The 27892-nt window shown below is 35.4% G+C and overlaps 1 long non-coding RNA gene across 1 annotated transcript; it reads right to left on the bottom strand.

The window, feature by feature from the left end:
* Positions 1-105: 105 nt before the first annotated feature.
* On the bottom strand, positions 106-22592 carry LOC129724061 (uncharacterized). The gene is made up of 3 exons (XR_008727867.1): positions 22186-22592; positions 21946-22121; positions 106-717 (listed from the first exon to the last, which is right to left on the bottom strand). It is a non-coding gene; the product is annotated as an uncharacterized LOC129724061 (long non-coding RNA).
* Between the last annotated feature and the right edge of the window lie 5300 nt (positions 22593-27892).

Below are 27892 nucleotides of genomic sequence, written 5' to 3'. Positions count from 1 at the left end.
AGTTAAGTATATCACACCAGTTGGTCAAGTTTAAAGTACAATAAGGCTTCGGGTGTTTCTCTATGCGTTAAAAGAAATTGCGAAACGATTTGTCTACGTGTTACGTACAGATATCACATCGCCACCTTTTTATTTCGATCGGCTTCACCACTTCACCTTGGAACAATTTGTTTTAGTAATACTAATCGTCAACCGTACGACCGAATGGAGACGATATATGGTAATGCGTAGAGCATACACAAAAATCACAATGCAGATCCTAATCCTAGGCGTGTAATTTGCGATTCCAAAGTGAACATGTAAACAGTGCTTCTGTGTACATCAGGTTTTACCCGCTAAATTACTCGATAAATTGCTCGTACACACTTCTATAATTTGATCATGTTAATGGGATTCTCTCTTGAAAATGGAATGATTTCCGACATTATTGAATCCTAACCATACAAGCGTTTACTTCTGTTACAGCAATAACAAAACAAATATGAGTTTACTACACACATTTTCAATATGCTATATGAATGTTTTTATCACAAGTTGACAAAATATAATATCAAATGCTTATTTGAGGTTTAGTAGTTGAGGTTAATATTATAAAAAAAAATATCGCTGATCAATGAAAAACGAGAAACATCTAAAAGATGTAGTCTAATTATTCTAGAGATTTTTCTGACTTTTTATTCTATCACTGTGGAATAATGGGACAAGTGTTTGTGCCATCTGTAATTATAAGAAGAAAGAACAATTAGTTTGTTATGTGTATGGAATAATGATTTAGAAAAAATACTACAAGGTATACAGCCGTAGGGTTGTATGAAATGATGACGTGGGACTAAACACTGAAATTAGGGGCCATCCACATACCACGTGGACAGATTTTTAAGGATTTTGACCCCCCTCCCCCTCCGTGGACAACTGCCCATACAAATTTTGAAAAAATTGTATGGACCATGGACATTGGCCAACACCCCCCTCCCCCCCAAAAGCTGTCCACATGATATGTGGATGGAATATACAGCGTCTGCAGACAGAATCAATGTACGTATTTTTATTTTCAGCCTCCCCTGGAAATCATTTTTGAAATACATTCAACAACACTCGAGAGAATATCGTTTTTATTTGACGATATTTTGCCTGCAGTATTTTTTTGTGCAAACAACATGTATTTGACAAGGCACAAGCATATCGTTCTTGTTAAAGAAGCACCAAGAATTTCTCGTAATGCGTCAAAGTCAGAATTAACTCTATGTCCTCAAAAACCAAATCCAATAATGCTTACGTTATCATAATGAATGGTTTTGTCTTATTTAACTCTGATTAAATCAAATCTACAATATGGATCTTACTTTCAAAATAATATGAAACCTCTTACAAAGAAGATATTTTGAACAAAACTATTAACAAGTTCCAGCAAAAAATCGTAGTAATCAACAATTACATTTTTGTTTTTTGCTTGACAATTTTTTTCATTTCCCTACAACTGCATTTGCTGTATTAAGAAGACAGCTAATATACATTTATTATGGTAAATCTTAAAATAATAATATATCATCTAACAGTTTTGAAATGTAAAAAGAGATTTTAAATGAATCTTAGTAAATAAACCAAAAATTCACAAGCATTCGCAGGCTCTTACTTTTCTAGAAATGTGTATATTTGGGAGTTTACTCTTTCGACACTATTCGGTCACGATTATTTAGTGAATATCGAAGATGAAATTAAATGAAAATCCGTTGCAAAATTTACAATTCTTGTTGAGTAATTTATGGTAATCATATTTATGAGATAAACTTTCAATCACCATCAACAGCAGCATTGCAGTTTTTCCTCGACTGCACACGAATAGAAATGTACGAACAAAAGTGTACCACTGCAATACGAATAGTACCGCTGCAGTACGAATAGAAGTGTACCGCTGAAATGTACAAATAGAAGAGTACCGCTGCAATCATAGACGACGAGAGACCTGCGGTTTTTTACTCCACTGGTACTGTTGCTTTTACTGGCACGTTTTCTTTCAAGACATCAGTTTTTATTAGGTTATGAAAACAGGTTTAGAAATTGTTCAAGGATGGGGATTGTTTCAAACTTTTCGGAAAACTTTTACCTTCGAGACATCATATTAGTCTAAGCTCATAGAAGCGAAACTAAATTGACCTATTGGGAAGGGGAGACTGTCAATTTTTATTTCGATATTGACACAGAGAATATCCACAGGGAACGGATGGTGTCCATTCACGTCGTCTGTGCTAGGAATGGTCGCATGTAATTGGTTCATTATTCGCGTAAATTGGTTATTGAAACTTTTTATCAATTTTACCGCTTAGCAATGAAATTAGAGTGATAACTAGCATATTACGAAATTGTTATACATTTTATCTATCCAACAACATTTTGATTATTGTTATCCATCATGTGGTTATGCTGTTATTAACGTTTGAAATCTGACGTAACATTTGCCAGTTTCATTTCCAATTTTACAGAATGCATCCCAGTATAGTTAACAAAGACGTAGTCCCACGTCAAAAGCAACTATATTATATTTTCACGGTGATTGCTTACAAATATTAGGTTCAGTTCATTTCTATTTTCGTCTATATATTATGTTTTTCGTCAATTGGAAGAAGAAACACAGAAATTTTGTAATTACGCTTATGTGGAGTACTGGAAGCCCCCGCATAATCAATAACCATAAAACGTGCCTAACAACTAGTTCGGGATATAGTCCCGACTGTAAGGGGTATCGTTTAATCATATGGATTATCATCCGTTTATGGTTATTGATTATGTGGGCCATCAGGTAATCTGAGACTTCAAGCAAATTAGTACTGGTAATCTCATTTCTATAATGTGAGAGGCAAGTAGGCACTATAGGATTTTAGGCGGACAAAATCGGAAAAATGACTATCGCCGATCTATCTTTCTATTTTTTTTTTTTTTGGAAAGAAAAAACTTTAACAAAAAACGTTCGAAATTCCGGGACTGTAGCAGGTACTATACCAGAGATATGAAGATGGAAAAAAGCAAAAAATGCACTTATTTGTACACATAGTACTTATACACATTATACACATAGTAACAGAATAACTATTAAGTGTATCGTATTATTGATTAGGCTATAAGAAAATCGTTTGATGATGTGGATAACAAGAAGGAAATGAGAAAAAAATCATTATCTTTGGTCTTTGGTGGTCGGCATCTTTCTACTTTCAGCAGCTCCCTGGCTGGGCTCTAGCTTTTTTTTTTTTTTCAAATTATACAGGTGTCTACTCACAATTTCAAAAGAGTCTAGCTGCGACCACCTGCGATCAATCGTCTAGAACCGTTTTCAAATTTTTGATTTTCATACGAAACATACAAAATCTAGAAAGAAATTGTGATCGTGATTACAGAATAACCATTAGGTATTATAAGTGGCAATGAGAAGATAAAGCATAAAAAAATTAAAATAAGAAAAAAACATCATTCTTCACTTTGTTGGACGGCATCTGTTTACTCCCAGGAGCTCACGGGCTTGGCCCTTGTTTATTTTCAAGGTTTAGATATCTACTACAGTTGAATCTCTCTATAACAACTTTTTTACATACAAATTCTTTGTTTTATTGCAGAATTTTGTAACAGTTTCTGAAGAGTTTTGATGCGATTACCAGCCACCAAACGATTTTGAACGTCTTGAAAATGTTTGGTCCCTCTAGAAAACGACGAAATCAAAATATGTATCATCCAATTTAACACACACCGTGATAGACAAAGAAAAACAATCTATTTCTTTTTACTGGTGACCAATGAAGCACTTGATTTTTTTTTAACGTGGGACTATGTTATTCCGTATGGGTCCATTTTGAGATTTCTCTCCCATCTTATAAAACGTTTTATATGTAACATTTCAATCATGTATAGCGATGTGAAAATCGACACATATGTTTATGGTTTAAACAATTCTGTATTTTATAAGATTTGCCATTACCATCGTACGTATAAGCGTAATACAGTCATGGAGAAAAAAATTAATACAATTAGCTTTTTTTTCTACATATTGTTAGCAATGTAATTTTTTACATTACAAAACTCACTTTCAAAATTTTGTGGCCTGTTTTTTGTTTTGTAAAGCCATATTCAATCTTCGTGGAATATTTACCCCCAGGTTTTCACGAGTAGAAGCTGAACTAGCATTTCACGCTGCCTGTCCGACGCACATAGGAGTATTTGAGCTAAAAAGCTGGCCAAAAGTCCAAGTCGCTCTATTTTGGTAGTAATTGGATAGATTTACATCAAAACCGTGTGGTTTTCGTATAATCAACCCAAAAGGGTGACATCCATTTGAAACGTCACCCAGTATATAAAATATTACTTTAAATTCGCTGGCTCCATTTATCTAGTGTCTTTTTACACATGATATCAAACAAAGATTTAAAGGTTATCACGACATAGAGCACGTTGTTTGGTCATGCCCTGTACACCGTGACGCCAGGTCTAAATTAATAGCTTCCCTGCAGGTCGAAGGTAGGCAGTCGGCTGTTCCTGTTCGTGATGTCTTGGCGAGCCGTGACCTATCCTACATGTCCCTTATATACGTTTTCCTGAAATCCATCCACGCCCCAGTTTAGTCCTACCCCCTTCCGCCTGCATCCAGCCTAACGACAAGAACACGTTAAGACCCCGGATCCGGAAACAGCAATCAGACCCGCACGATACTCTCAAGGCCCGAGGGAGACAACCCAATATGCCAGTCCGTAATATCTTGGCCCAGCAGCGGAACATGTGCTTACCTATGGCAATGAAAACCATCATACAGTAAACCAGTGCTTTTAATGCAAAATATTATAGCTTTAAGTTACATTTAGTTTCAGCTCGTAGTCGGCAGCGAGGATAAAAAATTTGCTTTAAGTTATTAAGATACTTTAGAAAGTAAGCTACCAGATATAATTGGCGCCGTTAAACATTAAATTGTATTTGTGCCGTGTCAAATAAATTATAGATGAACAAAAAAAAACAAAGATTAAGAAATTTCCATATAAATCTTCATTTAATAAAATGTCAATAAAATAAAACATCATTTTGTATATCGGACTTTTGGCTAACTTTTTGGGTCAAATACTCCTATGTGTGACGTTCCATAAGTCTGTTTTATTCTTTGGATGACTGTGTAGATATTCTACGTAGCGCAATGCTTCCGTATGCCAAAGAAAACATGCTTCTTCGTTGGAGAGTAACGATCCTAAACATACAGTATTGAAAGCACGAAGTTGATTTTCAAACGAAAATATAAAATTATTAGTTTGACCAGCGCAGACTCCTAATTTAAATCCTTTAGAAATTCTATGGAAGATTGGAAAAGTCTAGGTTGCAAAGCATCATCCAAAGAATAAAACAGACTTATGAAAAGTCGGACAGGCAGCGTGAAATGCTAGTTCAGCTTCTACTCGTGAAAACCTGGGGGTAAACATTCCACGAAGATTGAATATGGCTTTACAAAACAAAAAACAGGCCACAAAATTTTAAAAGTGAGTTTTGTAACGTATAAAATCACTTTGCTAACAATATGTAGAGAAATAAAGCTAATTTGGATTGTTTTGTATATATATATTAGGGTGGGGAATCGTTATATGGAAAAAACGAAATTTGATAGCCAGAACCAAGATTTTTGTGTTCTGTTTGGGGCCCCAGACAATCCTGAATTTATTACAAGTCGATTGGTTTTGTCTCCGCTTGGCGCATTGCATTTTAAATTTATATGGAGATTTGTATGGAAAAACCAACTTTTTTGCATTTTCCATTCTAAAGAGCTCAAAATGGCTCAAACCATAGGTTTCATGACTTCAAACGGTAGGTTTTTTGATGCCTAACAACTTGGCCGAAGACACTTAAGAGCTAGGGTGAGCCAAAAAAATACTAGAGCTGTTCAAAGTTGAGTATGTCGAAATTTATGTTGCAAATAATTTTTTTGCCAACACTTCCAGTGTACCGGCGCCAGTCAGATTTCCATCAGAAGTAATCTCTGAAACACGTTGTAGATTCTATCTACGTCTAGAATATTGACCTAAATTTGTTAACTTGATCCAGCTGAGTGTATAAACTCGTTACGACAGGTTACTTCTGATGGGAATCCTACTGACACCGGTGCATTGGTAATGTTGGCAGAAAACAAGATTTTCTGCATTTAAATCGACATACTCAACTTTGAACAGCTATAGCTCATTTTCATTTTAGGGACATCCTAGCTCTTCGGTGTATTCTGCAAAGTTGTTAGGCATCTAAAATACTATACTTTAACATAATGTAGTGCATTGTTAGAGCATTATTGAGTTCTATAGAAAGGTAATTGCAAAAAAGTAGGTTTTCCCATATAAATTTTCATACAAATTTGAAATGCAATGCGCCAAGCGGAGACAAGACCAATCTTCCAAAGACCAAACTTCAGGTTAGTTTAGGGTTGTTTGGGATCCCAAAAGGAACCAAAAAAACTTGGTTCTGGAAAATCGATCATTTTTCATTATATATATATATATATATATATATATATATATATATATATATATATATATATATATATATATATATATATATATATATATATATATATATATATATATATATATATATATATATATATATATATATATATATATATATATATATATATATATATATATATATATATATATATATATATATATATATATATATATATATATATATATATATATATATTTCAATAGTGTACACTAAGGTGGCTTTTTACGCGGTTTTTTTACGTTTTTTTTTTTACGCGGCACGTATCCCCCGCGTAAAAAATTACTTTAGTGTGTTTATTTTTGTCGCCACTTTAAAAACACTAACTCACGCAAAAAATTTTCGGAATCACCGACAAAGAAATTTCTCCAGTTATTTCTCCGTTCTTCTTTCAAAACGAGTGTTTGCAGATCTTAATGACATAACATAACATCATACAATAATTAAAATCACTGCGCAAATACGAAAAACCATCCAACACTGCAAGTGTATTTATTCTTTTCTCCATGACTGTATATTATAACAGTTATTATTTTAGAAGAAAAAATAACAATTAGCAAGACCAAATTTAATCCAAAATCAATATCTTCCAACCAACCAACCAACCAACTAACCAACCCATACACAGGTATCGCAAAAATGTACTAAATATTTCCTTTGGGGCTTAGGCGGGGGCATATCTGTTCAACTAAAGAACCAAAAACGAGACAAAATCTCTTTATTTTAAGTATCTACATCTAGCGGTGGAGAGAACGCATTTTACACTCAATATTTATCACTCTCATACCATTCATACCTGCTGGTAGTGAAGAATTATATCGGTCTCCCTTGTTCTCATACAAAACTGAAAAGCAAAAAAACTGTGCGACCTCTCGACGCTCTTTCGTTGAGACAATTGTTTGTTCTCTCCGGTACTGGTACAGCGAGATTGTCTTTTCATGATAATCGTACAGTACCACCCGCATACGTGCAAGGTGTTTTTGTACATATATTCTTAAAAGAATTTCATTGTGGCCCGAGTTGGAAACCGAATATCTTGTGTAACGACAATCGTCTTTTTACATTGTACATAATGTCGCAAGCAGTACTATGCGTCTGATATGCATTACTCGCTATATTAGGTATAATAAACGGTACGAGAAAAAAAATATTGTCGTTAGTCGAGAAACGCGGTTTCCAACTCTTACCAAAATATTAAAGTAATTCTACTTACTAGTTAAAACGGATTCAACTGTCGTGCGGTTTACGAACCAACGAAATTTTTTTAGGTAATGTTTGAATGGTTGAAAGATTTTCAGTTTATTTTTTTCTATCAATGTTGATTGTGAACTGTTACTGAATTTCTGCTTAAAAAATCTTTTGAATGCGCTTTTATCTTAACTTGATTTTGTTAGATTTAAGATTACCTTTTTGCCCGGTCATTGAAGCAAAAAAAGAATAGATTTTTATGCATGTTCAAACTATTGGAGCGAACTGTTTGAACGATACACTGTAAAATCAATGTAGGATAGAACAGTAATAAATGAATGCAAAAGTGTGGGCTAGGATTTGCAGCAGAGTTTTGTTCGAAGTTGCATATCTGTTCTGTGGCGGGGGCCTAGCGTAGTTGGCGGTGTCTCCGTCAACCACGCTCGACACCTGGGTTCGAATCCCAACGCCGACATAGATGTTGTTGATGGTTGTGGGGCGGCGTGATCCCCTCACAACCAACCCAAAATTTTGAATTCGCGCAAAAAAACTTCATTTGCCAAACGTTTTTAATCATTTCGGCTAAATGCTTTCGAAAAAGAATCAATAGCAGTGTTATTTCCGCATGCGAATCGAGCTGAAAATCAAAAAAAAAATCAATTTTCCGATAAATTTTCCAGTAATTGGATCAAGTAAACTCACCTTAAACTCTTGATAAACGATTTGAAAATGAAAAACCAACAGCCAATATAGTTTTGACCTGGAGCCGAACCAACTGCTGTTAAAACCCTTCTTTATTCGCTCGATTTTGACCTGGCAGCAACTCCGAGCCGCACCATGAAATTTTTCAGTTTTGCAAGGTCTTAGTTCGTAAACAACTATCTGGCATCTCTTTCTTACTTGCGCACAGTGGGGCAAATTGGTCCGTTGGTGCAACAAAACTTCGTAACTCCTTAACAGTTGTTTTCACAGTACTCATGTCTCCGGCAATGTTATTCACTATAAAAACATCTTTTTGAAAAATTTATTCAGGCATCTTTAATTTTTTTTCTACAGATGGCGCTGACACCTATCTTCTGAATAAATGGTGCTAGCCATTTTGTTTCTTTGGGAAAGTTGTTTATATCATCAATTCACATAGAGTTGTCGAACATATTACAACTGTAGGACTGACCGTTAACGAGATAAAATCATTTTCATTATTCATAAACCCAAAATTTCAGTGATTAATTATAACTGGGACTTAAGTACATATGTTTCAATTTCAAATATATACGAACTTTTGAGTCATCATGAAATAAATTATTTACAGTTTGTAGTTGACTTTGTATAGTTTTTTGTCAACCTATGATGTTTCATCATATTTAAGAAAGAATAAAAAATAAAATTTTAATGTTATTGTTCGTGATAAAATATTTCAAATAGGTACATTGTTCAATTAAAGATTAGTTGGTCATGTTCCCTTTCTAAGAGCTCCTCTTGTTCAATTTCATTCCATTTAACATGAATACTAAACGCTTACTTTTGTTTAAAACACTGTTCACCCAATAACAAACTGTTTCCTAGTACTAATAATTATTTTCGAGGGGTCTCCATACTACCGGACGTCAGTTTTGGAAGACCCCCGAACACAATTATGGTCGTGTTGCATACACCGGCATTCAGCAAAGTCTGTTGTAGGAAAAACATCGATACGATCGATACTGCTGATTGACGATTTTCAACATGAAATGACATGAAAACAATTGTTGCGAAAACTTGATTTACTCGGTAAGTCGCAACTAGTAGCAGCTGATTTTTGGTTCAGTATTAGTCAATACCTTGTATTTTAGTTCAATAATAGTGCAATAGCAGAACAATGTAGAACTTTATGTTTTTCATATTGCCGAAAATGAGAAAAAATTACAAAAAAACTTGTTTTACATACTATGCCTCCTACGAACCTATTTTCAGCAAAACTGTCTTAATATCGCATTAGCTCTTAGTTAATACTCTATTTTATGAGGATCATATGAGTTAGCTAAATAATTCCTAAGTATTTGCATGCCCTACTAGAAAATATCTGTAAAAAAATTTCTTCCATTTTACAAGCCCTGTAAATCCTCAATTTCACAATATTTAAGCACATTTTCTAAATTATTTTCCAAAGTAATTTATCATGATTTCTAGTCGACAACATGTCTACTGCAGGTAGAAAATAAAATGAGGCATGAAAACTGAATTTTGTTTTTTTTTTGAGTTTTGTCGCGACTTTTCAGGGTTCTGCCCCACAGTATTGCGTCGTAAATCGCATTTTTTTTTCTATACTCCTGAGTAGACTTGTTCTGTGGAATAAAGAAATTCGCTAAAAGTAAACTTGACCGGCACGAACAACGCAGTCTATTTTTTTCTCCCACCCTTCCTTTTCTGCCATGCTTGAGAAACAAACTATAAAGAGCGCCGCAGTGTGCTCTGCTGAGTAGTTATTGCGCATAATGTCCATACGTGTGAGAAAGTACACCATAGTTCGTTGTCCCTCAAAAAAGAGATTTCAGATTCCACCATGGTGGTTTTTTGCAAGCTCGCCAAATACACATAGACTAGGGTGGCAGCGAAAAGGGTCATGTTAAATTTCTAAAACCGACCCCCAACCAAAAAAATTATCTATGCAAAATTTCAGCTCAACCGGACATGATTTAGGGGTGCCTCAAAGCGCTCAAAGTTGTGATTTTTCGACCTTCGAAAAACTTCCAAAGGAATTAAGAAAATCGATTTTTTTTTCGATGCCAAATGGCTTAGAAATGCATAAAACGTCGAGATCTGGTGTTATCTCGAAAAAAAAATTTTCACCGAAAATCTACCTGCTGGGACCTTCCGTTTTCTGAGCAACCGAATATTTTAAAACGGGTTTCTGAAATGACTCACAGCTCATTCCAAATTAAATGTAAACAATTTGAATATTCATTAGGTATCTCAAAGGTAGTTCTTCGAAGGTCGAAAAATCACAACTTTGAGCGCTTTGAGGCACCTCTAAATCATATCCGATTGAGCTGAAACTTTGCACAGATCATTTTTTTGAGCCAATGATCAAAATGTACATGGTCGGTTGTTGAAATGCGATGATGAAATTTTTTTCATACAAGCATTGCCACCCTAAAATAGACCGTCGTTCTTTTCTAGCATGTGCGTCGATTTGCTCTCCAGTGTAAGAGCAGTTGTTTTAGCGGTGAAAGATATTCTTGTACACTCCAGAGTTTTTCTGAGGAGAAAAGACAAGCTTGGTGGTAGGTATAGAGCAAATTGACTGGAGCTTGAAGAAATATTCTTTCTTTTGTGGTGGTAATAGCTCTAGCACCTGCGCACTGTCCTCTACAGGACAAATAGGTTTCAAAATTTAAGAGTTGATTTTCTTTTTTCTGTAATATATGCCATTATAGCCCATTGCGTTTCTAGCTGTCCTACAGATGAGACGTGTTTTCGGTTAACGTGGATTGGTCTTTGACTACCTTTAGCTTCAAAGTTTGTGATTTGTGGCAGTGTGTCTTTTAAAGACTACATGAAGGTTAGTATACATCAGTCTTTCTCAAGACTACCTATCAGCAGTTTGATATTATTTTTCAACTTTTTTCGTATCACCTGAAATATCTTTCTGACACTAGTGTATGCAGTGAGAATTCATTTGATATTCTACCTCAGCAAGAGGCCGGTGAAATTGAAATGCTTGAAAATAAAACCACTCAGAATAAAATATCTCCAAAAAAGGAGAAAATTCCACCAATTGTGGTAACTATTGCTTCTGAATTTACCATTTTAAAAAGAGAACTTTCAACGTTTGTTTCCGACGTTAAAGTTCCCTATCAAATTGACCGAAGAGACGAATGCCGCTTACTGGCTTAAGCATTGAGGGATTGGAATCGTCTTATTCAGCATTTAACTGAAATGATGTATACATTTTTTGCATACGACACTAAGAGCGCCGTTAAAAAATGTATTGAAATGTCTCACTAACGATCAAACCGATCAAAACTTACTTTAGCAGAATTACAAAAATGACGAGGCGAAAACAGTCAAAGAACTGGAATTTCACTTGTTTTAATTCTCTTCATTTGATTCATTTTGACCGCACTGAGCTTAACAATTTGATTTTTTTTTTTTGAAAAATCACATGCTATCTTTAATGTGCGGGTAAAGTTGTAGTTGTTTAGAAAATTTAGCGGAGGTGAAAAACATGTCACTCAATGCCGTCTTTGCCAACAATATAGCCATGGATTCGAATTCTGTAACTTGGATCAAAAATGCCTCATTTGTGGAAACCCAACTCACAAAAAAGACACATATCCTGGGAAAGAGAGTAAAAATCTTCGCTGTGCCGCTGTGTAACGGCAACCATATATCCAATTATGACCAATGCAATGTCTTTTTAGCCATTGTTAACGCAAGGCAAGTTAAACAAAATTCTATTTCATGATCGAAACAAACTTAAAAACATATTGCTAATTCTCCAATTGTACCAGTTGTACCGCCCAATTTTTGTACTCATGTACAGACTTTTTTATGCAAAGGTTGTCGGTAGATCGAGCGTAACGCGGTAGTTCGAAAATGACCATTAATGTGGGTAAGCAAAAACAGTGGAAAACAAAAATACATTGGGTGGAGTGTACATGCCACTTGGACACGACCATCACAGATTTTGTTCAAAGTTCGGGGAATCATTCATCTACTGTCTCTTTGGAAAAATCTCAATGTTGGTGTCGATTGGAATGCCCCCCGCTCTCTAGACTTAAGATTTCCGAAAAATACTGATAGATGATTTTCGAAGAAAATAAACCAAGGGATCCAGAAAAAATATAAGTTTTGACCGGAAGTGTTGCCAGATAAATTATTTTTGTAATTGGAAATCAAGTTTACATTTTTCGGCAAATGCAGCCATTTTTATTTTAAATTTGATAATTTCATCGTATTCCTTGGAAAATTTCACATAAGAAACAACTATCATCCCGAGTTAATATGAGCCAATCTCGAGATATTACATTTTTACAAAAAATGTTGTAAACTTCGTAATAATTTTATTTTATTATTTATAGACGTAAAACACCCGCAAAATAGCGATAGGTGAATTTTGAAGAAAATAAACCATGAAATCTAGAAAAAAATATTGTTTTTGTCCGGAAGTGTTGCCAGATAGATTATTTTTGTATTTTGAAACTAAATTTGCATTTTTCGGCCAATGCAGCTAATTTTATTTTAAATTGGATGATTTCATTGTGTTTCACAGAAATATTTACGTAAGAAACATTTACCACCCCGTTGTAATATGAGCCAATCTTGAGATATAACATTTTTACGAAAAATTAATTTCAAAATTCAGAACTATTTCTGTAAAAATGCTATACCTCGAGATTGGCTCATATTACCTCGGGATGATAGTTGTTTCTTTTGTGAAATTTTCCAAGGAACACGATGAAATTATCAAATTTAAAATAAAAATGGCTGCATTTGCCGAAAAATGTAAATTTAGCTTTCAAATACAAAAATAATTTGTCTAGCAACACTTCCGGTCAAAACTTATATTTTTTCTGGACTCCTTGGTTTATTTTCTTCAAAAATCATCTATCAGTATTTTTCGGACATCTTAAGTCTATAAATTGTAAGAAAAAGAAGAAAGAGATTTTGAACAAAAAATGCGTGACTTTGCAATAAACAGGGGGGTCCCACAGAGCGGGGCTATTCCAATCGACACCAAATTTGGGATTTTTCCAAAGTGACAGTTAATGAATAATTCCCCCAACTTTGAGCAAAATCTGTGATGGTCGCGTCCAAGTTTGTGCTTTTTCATGATCACTTCGTATGGAATGACCCATTGGTTAACTCAGCTAGCATTGCTACCGAGAATAGATTTTCTAATATCAACTGCCTGAGACCTATTACGCCAGGTAAACTTTCTTTTCTGCAACTGACAATGTTCAATCTTATAAACGCCATGTTTCAGCCACATTCCATGTTTGGAGCAATTCAAATTGGAACAAATTTCACCCTTAATATCGTTTTAAATTTTGAATTCAACAATGATTGTTAATAAATCAATCAAAATTTTAAATTGGAATGCTTGCCAATGAGAATTAGGTTTTTAATTTTTTCACAGTAAATAATGTGCACATGCCAAAAATTACTGAATCTTTTTCGAAGCCTTATATTAAATAAAAATATGATCCCAATTACCTGATTCATAGATATGGAAGAATTCAGGGTTCCGGCGGTGGAGTTGCAATTGTAATTCATCGCTGGATCAAACATCGCGCCCATCTTGAGACACAAGTAATTGAAACTCTGGGAATTGAAGTTCAAACTGAGCTTGAAATTTTATTTATTGCCGCAGCATATTAAACATTTCAATACACACGCGAGCTCAAAAATTATTTTAAAGCCGAAATCGTTTGAAATTTTTTATAATCGGCGATTTCAACGCTAAACATCGATCGATCACATGCTGATTTTGATTCTGACCATCTTCCAATAACTTTTTTAATATCACATGAATCAGTTTTAAACCCTATGAGCTCTGTTTTTAATTATCACAAGGCTAATTGTGAAAGATATAAAACTCATATTGAGAATAATTTCAATAATGAGTTCGATTTGCAAAAAGAAGTTAATATTGACTACGCTTTGGAAGCATTAAATTGTGCAATGATTGATGCCAGGAATTATTCTTTTCCAAAGGCTCTAGTGAAATTTGATTCAATTTCTAATTCGTTTGAAAAATGCTCGTAGACGTCAATATCAACATTCTTGTGGCGCTGTTTTTAAAACAATTTTTGAAGATTTACGGATTAAACATAAATTTCTTATTCCAAGAAATAAAAATTTAAAAACTAAAGTTGAAAAATTGAAACAACATTCAAACCCTTTTGGAATCGGTCGAAGATTCTTAAGAAATCTTCAATGCCTATTCTAGTTTTGAAAGATGCTGAACGTTTTCTTGATGTATCCAATATTCAAAAGGCTCAAAGACTTGTTCAGCAGTTTAAGAGTGCAAAATTTAAATTCGAATTTCCAATTGAAAACCTGATTTCTTCCCAGGATTTTTGTGCCTGCCGAAATAATTTAAAATGACCGATTTAAATGAGACTGAATCAATTATTAGCAGCAATGGAGTTTTTAGTAAAAAATTTCAATGGTTGTTTCAAAATTGCATATTTTCCCAAATTATGGAAAAATTCTAAAATTACTTCATTTTTAAAACCAAATAAGAATCCTGCAGAGGTTTCAATTTATGAACTTATCAGTTTGCTTTCTACGATAAGTAAACTGTTTGAGAAAATTATTCTTAACAGGATGATGTCATACTTCAATGAAAATTGTGTGTTACTAATATGATATATACGAGCTAACAAATCTTTTGTTAATTTTCAATTATTTCAACCTTTAGAAATTGATTTTTTTTTTAAATTATCTAGTCTAGTCTAGTCTACACTAACACAGCCAGTACTTGAAAGGATCCTGGAAAATGATATCCACCATTTAAAAAAAAAATGGTTTCCATACATTTTTCTTGTCAACGGCCAGGCCTACTGTGTAGCGCAATATAATACAATATAATGTAAGAACGGGAACAATCCGTACCAACCGATCCGTATGTAAGAAGTAATATAATTCGTTGGGAGTGACAAAGCTAAGAAAGTACACTCCTTTGTTGACCAATCTCCTGGGATGGAACATAGGTATTTCCTCCTTATGTCCGGGTTTAGAAACCAAGGATATAGCGCCTTTACTCGCTTCAACTGTTACGGTTGGAACTTGAGTACTAACTCTAGTCCTAGCATTTTTGCTTATGGTTATAGCGCCATTACTCACTCTCTGAAAGGAATATGAATTAGGAAATATATTTGAGAGCAATATATACTAAGAGTGTGTTTTTTTCCATTCTGGAGGGCAACCGGTAGTATACAGAATGTTGAACCTGGGTCCATCGTGTAGTTATTATCGGCCAAACACCAATCCTGAAGATACCAGGGTGTTTTCCCCTGAATTGACCCCAGTCGATCCAGATTATGTATCATGTCGAAGTCCTAAGGTGAGAACTTTTTTCTTTGTTCTCATTTTTCTCAAAGAACTACTTCGATTCAGAGTTGTGCTCTGGGAATTGAATTTAGTCATTCGGAGAGCCTCGTACTACTTTCTTCTATCATATTCTAGTTATTGGAAGACAAAAAATAATTCCCCTGTATTTCTACTAAAGGTTAATATTGGTTCAAATGCTAAAATTATTCTGAGGTTTAGAACTTGAGCTTCTACAGCTTCACTATGCTCGAACATGATACAGAGAATTTTAGGACCAAGTTAGCCCAAGTAACAATATCAGTTTTACGATATGTACTTCATTTATAGACCAGTCACTGCTACCAGAAATCTGTTGTGATATCGCCCGAGTGACTGCTGTATTCCACACTATTATTAGTATCACTATTGAGAGTAAATTATATGCTTGCATTATTATACCCATGTATACCCTTCAGCCTTGAGCTGGAGTTTGAACGACCACACATTTCGTAGTAACTTTTCCGTGATGGATCTAAGCCAATGAAGTTGCACAAAGAAGCACCGTAAGTTGGTTAATTTGAGCTCATTTTCCATCTTCAATGTACAACAATTCAGTAACTTACGTTTTGTACAGACTGATAACGGCACCAGCTTCAGTTAGAGGTCAGTTAGGGAAGGTAAGAAGGAAGTGCTTCATTCGTTGTTGTCAGATACCGAATTAACCGCTGCATCTCTAACGACTGTAACTGACGTTACATGTTTTGTCACCGTGGTCAGTGACGGATTTTTATAATTTTACCTTTCCTTCTACACGCCTATATATAAATTCTTCTACTCTTCGGCAATAAGAACTGCCTGGAAAAGTTTTATTTTCCTGGAATTCGGCGTGAGGGAAAGGTCAAGTAGGGATAGAGAGAAGGGAGGGAGCCTTAGAATAATTCAGGGTGGTCGGTATTACCGACTTTTCTAGAAACCGGTATTTCGGTATTCATGAAATAGAAAACCGGTATTTTTATCGTTTCGGATTAATTCAAAATCAAGGGCGACTGTTTTACTAAAAATTCTAAAAATCACTGATTAAAGACGTAATCACATTTATGTCCGTGGAAAACGCAAGTAATTCTGTTTGTTACTATCGAAAAAAATTAGCTTAGCATAGGTAGACTGCCCGTAGTTGCACTCCGTGATAGGTCGAACCAACAAAATCGCAAAATAAACCATATGAATGGTGCTTGGAACTAGCATTACATTCTCATTGTGCAATTTTACTAGCTCATACTTTTACCACTGACCAATAACAACGCCGGCCACGACCAAAAGTCGGTACTACTAGGGAAATATTGAATATTAGGAAGCCTGTTGCGCGATCGAAACCGATGATTGTTTTAGTAAGATTAGGTAAGATAATTTAAGGATTTGCCGTTGTATACTATGTGAACGAAAATTTGTTTTAGTAACGCGCGCGGATGTACAATCTCGAACTGTATTATGAATCTGAATCCGTTGCATGCAATATGTACAAGCAAAGCCGTAGACTAAACTGATAATCATAGTCGACTTAGCTTGATTTGCGGAACTCGGAAGTCTAGGGAAAATTTTTTAATTTGTCATTTAGCTTTCTGAGTGTCGGTATTAATAAATTCTACAAACTACGCGATACAGCGCGATACAGATCTGCAGGAATCCAGCGTCCGCAATGCATTCATATTAAACATAATTATAGTGAAAAATTAAACTAAAAAAAGCACGCTCTAATCAGTTCCAAAGCGATCCAGATCCTTTTCATTTATCCCTTTTTGTGCGACCCTAATCGATCATATCCGTCTGTCGAGCATCACTCAGCCTGGATATAGGTAGTTGCAGAAAAAACCTGTTGTACACTCAGTATCCTTGGTTCCTGTTGCGGTACCTTCTCCTTGAGGCGACTTCAAGATCTTTTGAGAAGGGCTTCAGAAGTTCCTGCCTCAGGTTCAGATGTTTGCTTCACAAGTGTCCAAAGGCACCACTTCTTAGCTCGATCTCCATGCACCGACCTTTATTTTGCCTAACATCGGCTGTTTCCTCATAGTTAGATATGGAATGTTGGAGGCTTTTGGTGAAAATCAACTCCAACAAACTAAACAATCAACCAATGCCGTTGGTTTTTTGGACACTATTTTATTCGAAAACAATAAACTAAAAAATATTCAACGGAAAAAATATGACGTGAGAAAAAAAAAATCGCGTCCGTTCGCGTTCATGGTTTACCTCGGTTTTTTCAATAAAATTTTTTAAAATTATCTCTGTATAAACTCTGTAGGTTGTTTACCAGAATTTAAAATCTGATAGATTTCCTGTCAGAACAAATGCGCCTCAAGGTTCAGTCTTGGGTCCAGTCATGTGCAACATATTTACTTAAGATTTTCCAGATATACCTACAGGATACACAAAGTCATTGTTCTGCGATGACACAAGCATTTCCGAAAAAATTAAAAAGTCTTCGTATCATATGCAGTCTATAGCAGAAAAGTTTAAACATTTTTTTTTTCCTACTTGCGAAAGTGTAAAATCTCTCCCAATGCTTCTAAAACTCAATTGATAATTTTTCCTCATAAGCCTAGGGCTTCTTCCTCAAGCCGAGCAATAATCACGTTGTCAAGATAAATAAGGTTATTTTAAGTTGGTCTGAAAAGGTAAAGTACCTGGGACTATTTTACGATAAAAAACCTAAATTAATCCACCTAGCGGTCAGACCCAGCCTTTCTTATTCAAACTTTTATTCGTAAAAATAGATTTACATGAACGCTTCAATCCAATAAATGTATATTCACTCTTTAGGTTCTAAAATATTGATGCTGTAATCTATACATATAAAAATGTAGTCCGGTCTGTCAGTCTGTTTGATCCATATAGGCTCGAAAACTACCGAATAGATCGACGTGAAAATTTGTATGTAGGGGTTTTTGGTCCCGATAAAGGTTCCTATGATAGTTTGAGACCCCTCTCTCTTCTGGAAAGGAGGGGTCCAATACAAATGAAACACACATTTCTGCACAACTCAAGAACAAAACAAGCAAATGAAACCGAATTTGGCATGTGGATGTTTTCGTAGTAGAATTAAATGGAAACATAACCTATTCTCAATATTCATGTCCATGATGGTTCGACGCCCCTCCCTCTTATGGAAGCACATGTGTCTGCACAAATTTCTGCACATCTCGCGAACTAATCAACTAAATGGAACCATATTTGGCAGGTGAATGTTTTTAGTGGTAACAAATGATACACAGCTGCTGAAATCGACCACAGACCCCATTTTGGATTCTAGGTTGGCGACTTCCGGTTCCTGGGAAACAGCGGAAAATAATCGAATTACACCCAATATGGGTGTTTCTTCAATCAGAATGACGCTCAGAGGCCAGAAATTATTTTAAATACCATTTTGAAATCCAAGATGGCGACTTCCGGTTCGTGAAAAACAGCCTAAAATAACCAAATACCATCCAATATGAGTATCTCTGGAACCAGAACAATGCTCTGGAACCAGATGCAATGAGCTAACAGGCACCATTTTGAATCGCTAAATGGCAACTTTTAGGAAACAGTCGAAAAAGACCAAATAATACTCAACGTGGATATTTCCGTAATCGAGATGATGCATAGAAACCAAACATTGACCCTTGACACCATTTTGAATTTAAAGATGACCACTGTTAGTTTCTGGAAAACAACCAAAATAACTGAATACCTCCCAATATAAGTATTTCCGGTGTCAGATTGATGCCAGTAAATCTGCTGAAAATGACCGAATACCACCCAATATGAATATATTCAGAATTAGGGCGCCAAAAGCCAAAAGTCGAAGATTTTGTCATTTCGATAAAACCATTCATTTCAAACGATTTGTCTTTTGACTTTGATCATATCCTATGACCGATTCGTCGTGCATTTGCAGACTTTAAACACATCGCAAGGAATCAATGAATTTGGAACGTTCAAATAGTACAAAAGCACATTTGAATTGTGGAAACCACATATATCAATCAAAGCAGGTACAGTTTTAAATAGCCTTTGAATTTCTTTTCTTTCCATAACTTTTGAGCCACATATCAAATTGTTATGAAGTATGTTATTTGTAAGTTTGAGAGATGACTCGTTCGTATGACACTAGTTATGTTCAAATAAGTCATGTAATCTTTGAAACAATAGACTTTCGTTGTTTTATTAACAATTTAATACATAACGATGGCTTAAGTTCAATTATAATCAAATGAAATGGGAACGTTAAGGCAGCCAAACTTTGAAACCACGTGTTCAATCATAATTCATCAGCACCCTTAACTAGCCCGCTCATCTGATATTAATATTGATCAAATAGGTTGTGTAGTTTCTGAGATAATGAAGTTTCGTGATTTTCACATTTCGGTACATTACAGACGAAGTTACAGTCCGATTACAGTAAAATTCAATAGGGTGTTACGAGGCAGACTTATTAGTTGACACTAATTTTGTGGAAATCGGGTCAGCCATCACTGTGAAAAGTGATTGAGTTCAAGTAGTCTTCGGAATATGTTCCTTTTCATAGCTGGATTTCACATTTTCAAACATAACAGGAAAAGTAATAGTCTGATTGCAAAACAAATCAATAGGGTCTTATGGGGCAACTAGACCTTCCCTTTGACACTGGTTTTATGAAAATCGGTCCAGCCATCTCTGAGAAACATGAGTGAGATTAAGTAGTCTTCAAAACACGTTTCTTGTTATAACTTTTGAACCACAAGTTCAATTATTATGAAATTTAAAAGTTAAAGGTATTTCAGGTAGCCCGTTCATTTGAAATAAATTTTGTTCAAATCGGTTGTGTAGTTTTTGAGATAATGATGTGTCATGATTTTTACATTTTGAACCATAACCTCTAAACTAAAAATCCGATTACAATGAAATTTAATAAAATCTTATGGGACAACGAGACCTTTCATTTGCAATTAATTTCATGAAAATCGGTCCAGCCATCTCTGAGAAAAGTGAGTGAGAATAGAAATCTGCACATACACACACACATACACACACATACATACAGAAAATGCTCAGCTCGTCGAGCTGAGTCGAGTGATATATGCCATTCGGCCCTTTGGAGCACTTTTATACTTTCGGTTTTGCAAGTGATTGCTATACCTTTCTAGGAGAAAGGCAAAACTTATTTTCAAAGAGCTCATTGAGGGTATACAAGCAAAGTGCATCAAATATACGAGATATGTCAATCCTCTCATTATTAGGAATTCTAAACTTTGCTTAGAGAATAAACTTTTGATTCAAAAACATATTTTTAGATCAATGCTTGATGCTGCACCTATCTTGTCAAGTTGTTGTTTGATGAGAAAGTAAACGCTTATAAGAATTTAGAATAAAATTCTGAAAATGATTCTGAAACTTCCTCCTTGGTTTGGTACACCCAAATAACATAGACTTACTGGTGTTGAAACATTAGAAGCTACAAATCATTGCAATCCTCAATTGCTTCGATAAGCTCTCTTTATAGCCAATAAGTTAGCAATTAAGATTGTTTCCATTTTTGACGAGTAGGTTTAAATCCCAAATCTAATTACGAATGCAAACAAATCCTAACAATTTTAATTGAAAATTTTTAACAATATTGAGAAGTCACCATGATTGGCCTCATAGACCCATTATTCACTAATATTTTGTTTGTTCAATGGATTTTTACTAATATCTATTCTAAGATATTTATTTTAAATACTTAGGCTATAAACAAATCCCCCTTTGAAAAAATTAACAAATAAAACCAAATATTGACGATAATAGAAATGAATCACTTGTAACTAGTCAGTTACTGCAAGTTTTCACGAATAACGTTGAATTGTTCTTATTAGATACAATAGAGATATCATTACTGTTATCAAGAAATTTAAAACCCGAGGAGTTCGATCGAACAGCACTCTACATTTAAAATATAATGCAAAATAATTTTTTGGGTAAATGTAAAAAAATCTGTCTTCAGCGCAGCTTCGAACGTCTCAGCGTTGCGCATTTGAATCACATTTCAACAGATTTCAACCTCGTAAAGACAAACTCAACGCAATCGCAACTGCAACCAAGTCTGCGCGGGCTCAAATGTGACATTTGATGGAGAACCAGTTCGTGAATGCGCGCATGTTTGAAGAATTAGCTTGCTTAACTCCGCTGGATATGACCATACGCGTGGCAAACGGCGAACGTTTTTGTACATACCGGTGTGACCTTGCAGCCATGCAGAGCTAAGCAGCCGCCAGGAATGCTCTCAGCAGTATCTGGCAAAGCCGCTTAGCGCGTCGCGTCTCCTCCGTGTCATCGAGCTGTTCGCGCAAAGGAATCGCCAGAAATCGGACCAGTTGAATGATGTAGAATAGACCAATCACAACCAAGAACTAAAACGAAACACAGTTGAATAACACTTTTTTGGCCGGCGGACGCGTCTGTTTATTCACTCACAAAACTTTTTCACCATAAGATCCATCACTTCGAAGTTTCCGGAAGAGTGAATAATGGACCCATTTCCGGTGTGACCTTGAGCGGAAAACAACGAACTTGCGGCTGCACCGCTGAACACAATGGCTGCGATCACCATGGCTGCCATTATCTGCTAATCGATGAGAACTGAACAACACAAATCCGTTTACATTAACAGGTTAAACAAAGCACTTGTGTTATTGATTGTACTGCACTCCGAGCCACACCTCGTTCGAGAGTATTATGCTGCAATCTAATGTCTCACTAGTGTAACCAATGCAACCGAATCAAAATCAGAAAAATAATAAATAAAACCAAGCGATCTAATATCGCAACACCGACCTGACGCTTCTGTACCGATCGGGTCTAAAGGCAGTGCGTCTCTGCCCTAATGCTGGCCAAAGGCTGGTTTGTTTACTCTGCGCTTAGCTGCATTTTTTTACTGCCACCAGTATTTGCCACCGAGTCGCGACCACCACGCGAACGATCGGTGCCAAAATACCGGTAATTGCAACCGAACCACAGATTCGCGGACAAGAATAGTGGCATGAAAAATGATCAATATTAGGGGCCTAACAATTTTTCAAATTAAGTTAGTCGCTTTAAGCTATATTTGATAGTTGAATTACGTCAAACAAATTTAATTTTGTTTCGAAAAAAAAATACGTTCATGATCACGATCTGTGATGTGCAGCGAATCAAAAAGCGAAAGGCCCCAGAAACAGCAATAATTGACGACGATCGGCGCGGTAGGGGGACATTACGTGCCGCTGACCTTGAACCACACTAACGAGGTAGTGTGCGTGTGTGTGCTTTCAATGTTGGCTATGATGATGAGGCTTTGATCAATAAACAAGTTTTCCAATGATTAAACATAAAATAAAACTACACTGGCTGAGTAGTGACAACAAACATTTTGTTGAATATAAAATTGCAGTTCAACCCTGAAAAGATAATTATATTTTGATTTGCGTAAAAGCATAAACATGCGTCAAATTGACTCCCAACTTTTAAACAATTAAAATTGCAAACTTTTCTTCATAAATTATCAATGAATGGTCCACGGTGCTCCCACAGACCGTTATTATAAAAAAAATGCACCGAAGAATCTGAGTACACCATTCGAATCGTTATGACGTCCAGAATCTCTGGTCAAAATTTCAAAATCATCGTACGGTACATCTTTGAGTGATGCCCTTTTGAAGGTAGTAAAGTACAAAAAAGTGATATAAAAATGACGAAATACTTATTGTAAAGCACGTTTTTCAACCACCATTTTATGGAATAACTTCCAAAATATATTCTACACATTCCAAGGGCTATATTCCAAGACATTAACAATTGGTGGAAAGATTTGTTTGAAAATCCCACAGTGCACAGTGGTCTAAACTCGAAAAATCGTGATCGTCCTAGATTTGACTGTGAAAATCGATTTTATGTACTCAATGTCTTCAGCAAAATTGTTTCATAGAACAAGGCCTGACTTTTGGCGTTTTTAGTTTTTCGATCAATCCACCTAACAGTTAGATAAAATAAATATTTTTTCTAATTTTCAATATACCAGACAGTTTTGACAATCATAGAAAAAGTTTCAAAATAAATATTTCGTCGTTTTTATATCATTTTTTTGTACTTTACAACCTTCAAAAGGGTATTATTCAAAAATGTACCGTAGTATGATTTTGAAATTTTGACCAGACATTTTGGACGTCATAACGAATCTAATGGTATACTCAGATTCTTCGGTGCATTTTTTTTACAATAACGGTCTGTGGGAGCACCGTGGGTCATTACGGTGTTAACACATGGTTGAACAACAAACGCCAGAGTTTAGGTTCAAATGCTTCTTTATTGATTAAGGAAAAACGAGAAAAAACCAACCCACTGTCAGTAAAAAAGTGGGAGATATTGCGGAAAGCGAGAATTTAAATTGACGCAGACTATCTTTCCAGGGTTAAATATGCTGGAGGTTCAGTTTTTTTGTTCAGACTATAGAGGTTCAGTTTTTTAACAGCTTTCAACATATTTTATCTAGTTATATGAAATTTCAGCAAATTGTGCTTAATCAGTTTTTTTTTCTTTATATATTTATTATCGTTGCTCAAACCGTCTAGTGCCCAGAGCCGCCTTCAGACGGGCTTCAGTTAAACCTCTAAAAAGCTTCAATAAATACTTAAAAAATGTTTATATAGATTCATAGTGATTTTTTCGAAGTCCATCTAAAAACTAACTTGGGCACTAGAGGGTTAAGAAAGAGTTCACTACTAGCAACTGTACGATATATCATTGCAATCAATCGCAATATGCAGCCTTGCGGTGATAAAATTTATCGTGTGATCCTCACTAGCCGGTACTAGAGGCAAAGACACTTCATCGCTCTTTGAACTTTACTTGTATCAAGAAATAACTTTCGGAGATTTAACCCAGCTTGTATTGTAATATAAATTGTATATTTTTGTTCATCAAGTGATGGTATAAAAACCGTGTAGTATTGAGAAAGCGGATCGCTGCGACGACTTCTCTGCGAACAAAGTTTATGATATAACCGCTGTATATTATACTATTAACATTTATATAACATTAACGTTCTTCTCTAAAATGGCAACTAAAATCATTGTGATTGAACTGCACGTACCAACCGTTACAAAATAAACGGGGACGCACGTGCATTACTTATGTCATGCACGTAAAGGGAACGGTATGTGTAAAGCTAGCCGAAACTACTGTCAGCCAATATGTAGTCAATGAAAAGAATTATTTTTTTTTTTATTCTCGCTTATTTTCCGTCGGTCTAGTTCCGCCACTGTTGTGGCCAATCACCGACGCCCAGGGAGGCGACTCCACACCCAGGACCCTAACTCATGACCCGTTTATTAACGGACCGGCGCCAAAGGCCTTACTTCCTCATGCGATGGAAGGCGTGATCCCAGAGATTTTTTGCCTCAGAAAATTTCCCGGTGTCGGCTAGGATTGAATCTAGACCAGTTTGGGTTGGTTGTGAGTGGATCACGCCACCTCACAACCATCGACACCTATGTCGGCGGTGGGATTCGAACCCAGGCGTCGAGCGTGGTTGGCGGAGACGTTACCAACCACACTAGGCACCCGCTATAATAAAAAGAATTATGTTGTCTTGTATAACAAATTGTACTAATAAATTGTTCAAATGAAGATCAGTTTTTATCTTAATTTTAATTCTATAGGGCGCTTATTTATGTTGAGCTGGTATAACTGTGTTTGTTATATTAATCCAGTTTTCGTAAAATTGGACAATTAAATATAAAATGCATCAGTTTTCTCTTTTAGCTAAGTATTTTTAATATTCTTAACAACGATAATAATAGAAGGCCCAGACGCAGAAAGCATAACGGGCCGTAAATTCTGTTGGAGTAGGGAAAAGCCTGCTTGAGTAGAATTTATATGGTTATTCCTCCTCAAACAGGCATAAAAACCCTCTTATCTTTTCAAACAAATAAATACAATTATAAATATATAACAAACCAAAATTTAAAACTAGGATACATCATTGATCTTGAAGAAGTTGTTTGCATATTCGAAATACTACCACTAAACGTTATCTTGGAAGAAATATAACTGTTTTTGCTGCTAGAAATTATCGACAGTCATAAAATGAGGTTTAACCTGAGTCTTGAAATCGAAGCATTTGTAATGAGGCGATGCGACGACCAAGAAAAGAGAATGGTCTGTGCCCAAGTGCCCAAGGTATGATAAACAGTTTTTATTATAAATCGAATTGCTTTCCATGATTTGGCGCTTTCCTACATTCACACCGCTAATATGGTTTTATACCATAAGTTTTCAAACGATTAAGTTAAATTGCTCTTAAATGCTATTGGTTTCTACGCTAGATTTAGTTTGAATTTCTACTGTGTTTGGAGTGTTTTCGAAAGGTTTCGTTACTTATAAAAATGATAGATGGCAAACCAAAAGAAAAAGATTTTTTTGTGTTGATTTTAGTTGGTTCCGCTGAATTTAGCTGTCTGTTGTGGGGGTGCTTTCTGATGAAGGTGGTGCAATTGCTATGTTTCAAAACAAAAGTTTGGAAATTCACATGAATCCCTGCTGATTCATTTATTGCTACTTTTTGCATCAGTTGAATTCGGTGAAATTCTGCTTTGGTCAAGGTGATTTCTTTAAAAACAAAAGCTGCTGCAAGCTGTTAGCTCGACGACGTTTTTAACATTCCCCATGCATTTTTGCCGATTGATTGCAGCTAAGGCTTCTAAAAATAGTGACGATGATGGATTGAATTTCATAATCCAAGGTGAAGTTGATAGATGGTTGCATTCGGGCAAATTGGCGGATTCAGTAATGAATAAAGGTGGTGTTATTAACAACCCTGATGATTATCATCGTTTAATTGCTAAAGCCTGCAGTTTCCGGTGCGCCTCGGATTTGCTTTATGTTAATAATCAGGTTTAATTCATTTTTTGCTCTTCACAAGTCGCTTGAGAAAACGGCGTTGCATCGAGGCCGGGGGCGAATTTCGTATACCATTCGCGTCAACTCGATGAGATCAAAGCATGTGAGTGTTTTCAAAACGAAGATTTTCGAGAATTGGTGATTACTAAACTAAATGTTTATGTGCAGTGCAATTTAATCCAATTCCAATTCAAATATTCCTGATATTTTTCAAAAGAAATATAAAAACTATATCGAATCTTATATATTTTTTGGAAAACACCATTCCTAACCTCTCGGTAACGACGGTTAAATATATAAAAGTAAATAAACGGCGCTATTAACCAGAATTTTTTGTTTAAACTCCGATTAATTGAGTCTGATTTTTCCGCACAAACGAGTTCAAACTGGTCGAGATAGAGAGATAAATTTCCTCAGATACTCTAAATCTTCTAAAACGGTTTTTTAAATCATTGTACAGTGGAGTGACATTGAAAATCGACTTTTCGAAATCCGTTTAGAAGTAAAGCTCATAAGTTTCGTCTTCTCGAAAAAAATGTACTCTTTTGACCAATGGAACAAAATGCACAGATAGCAGTTTCTGAAATGTTCGATATCGATTTTTTCACGCCAAATATCTTAGAAATTCAAAAACGTTTCTAAGCTGGGAAAGTCCTTCATCTCAAAAATTCCAGTCCCCGAAAGTCGATTTATCTAGATAACACCAAACTTCGGCGTTTTATGTTTCTAAAACGGTTGACATTAATTTTTTTCTTTCGATATCGTGATTTTCCCCATAATCGACAAAGTGAAACTTTGACCACTTTGAGGCACGAGTTCCCGAAGTTCGATTGAGCTGAAATTTTGCACGGGAACTGTTTTAGAGACGGCGAATTTTTTTAACGATGTGAGGAGATCTCTGGTAGCATGGCCAACGCCGACGCGAGTGAACTGTGTACTTTATAGAAGTTTGTGTTTCAAATATTTTTTCACCAGTTTTTCAAAAACTAAACATGCTCTTGACAAATATCTGATCGCATCGCCATGGAATAGAAAGTCCTGACCGGACGGTTAAGGACATTCTTTCCCATTATATGCTGTTGATTTATAATTTTCTTACCTTTCGGACAAAATCTCGTTGGTCGACGTGACAATAGACCATGACAACTAAAATTTGATTGCGACTGTTTTGGCGTTTTGTAAATAAACTCAGAACTTTGTTTTGTTTGATATGCATATTTGCATTTTTCTAAGTTTTCTGACTGCA

This window comes from Wyeomyia smithii, chromosome 2 (genome assembly GCF_029784165.1).
Source record: "Wyeomyia smithii strain HCP4-BCI-WySm-NY-G18 chromosome 2, ASM2978416v1, whole genome shotgun sequence".
In the NCBI taxonomy this organism is placed as follows: Eukaryota; Metazoa; Arthropoda; class Insecta; order Diptera; family Culicidae; genus Wyeomyia; species Wyeomyia smithii.
The sequence above is the reverse complement of the archived record's forward strand: the minus strand, read 5'-3'. Positions and strand labels throughout refer to the sequence as shown.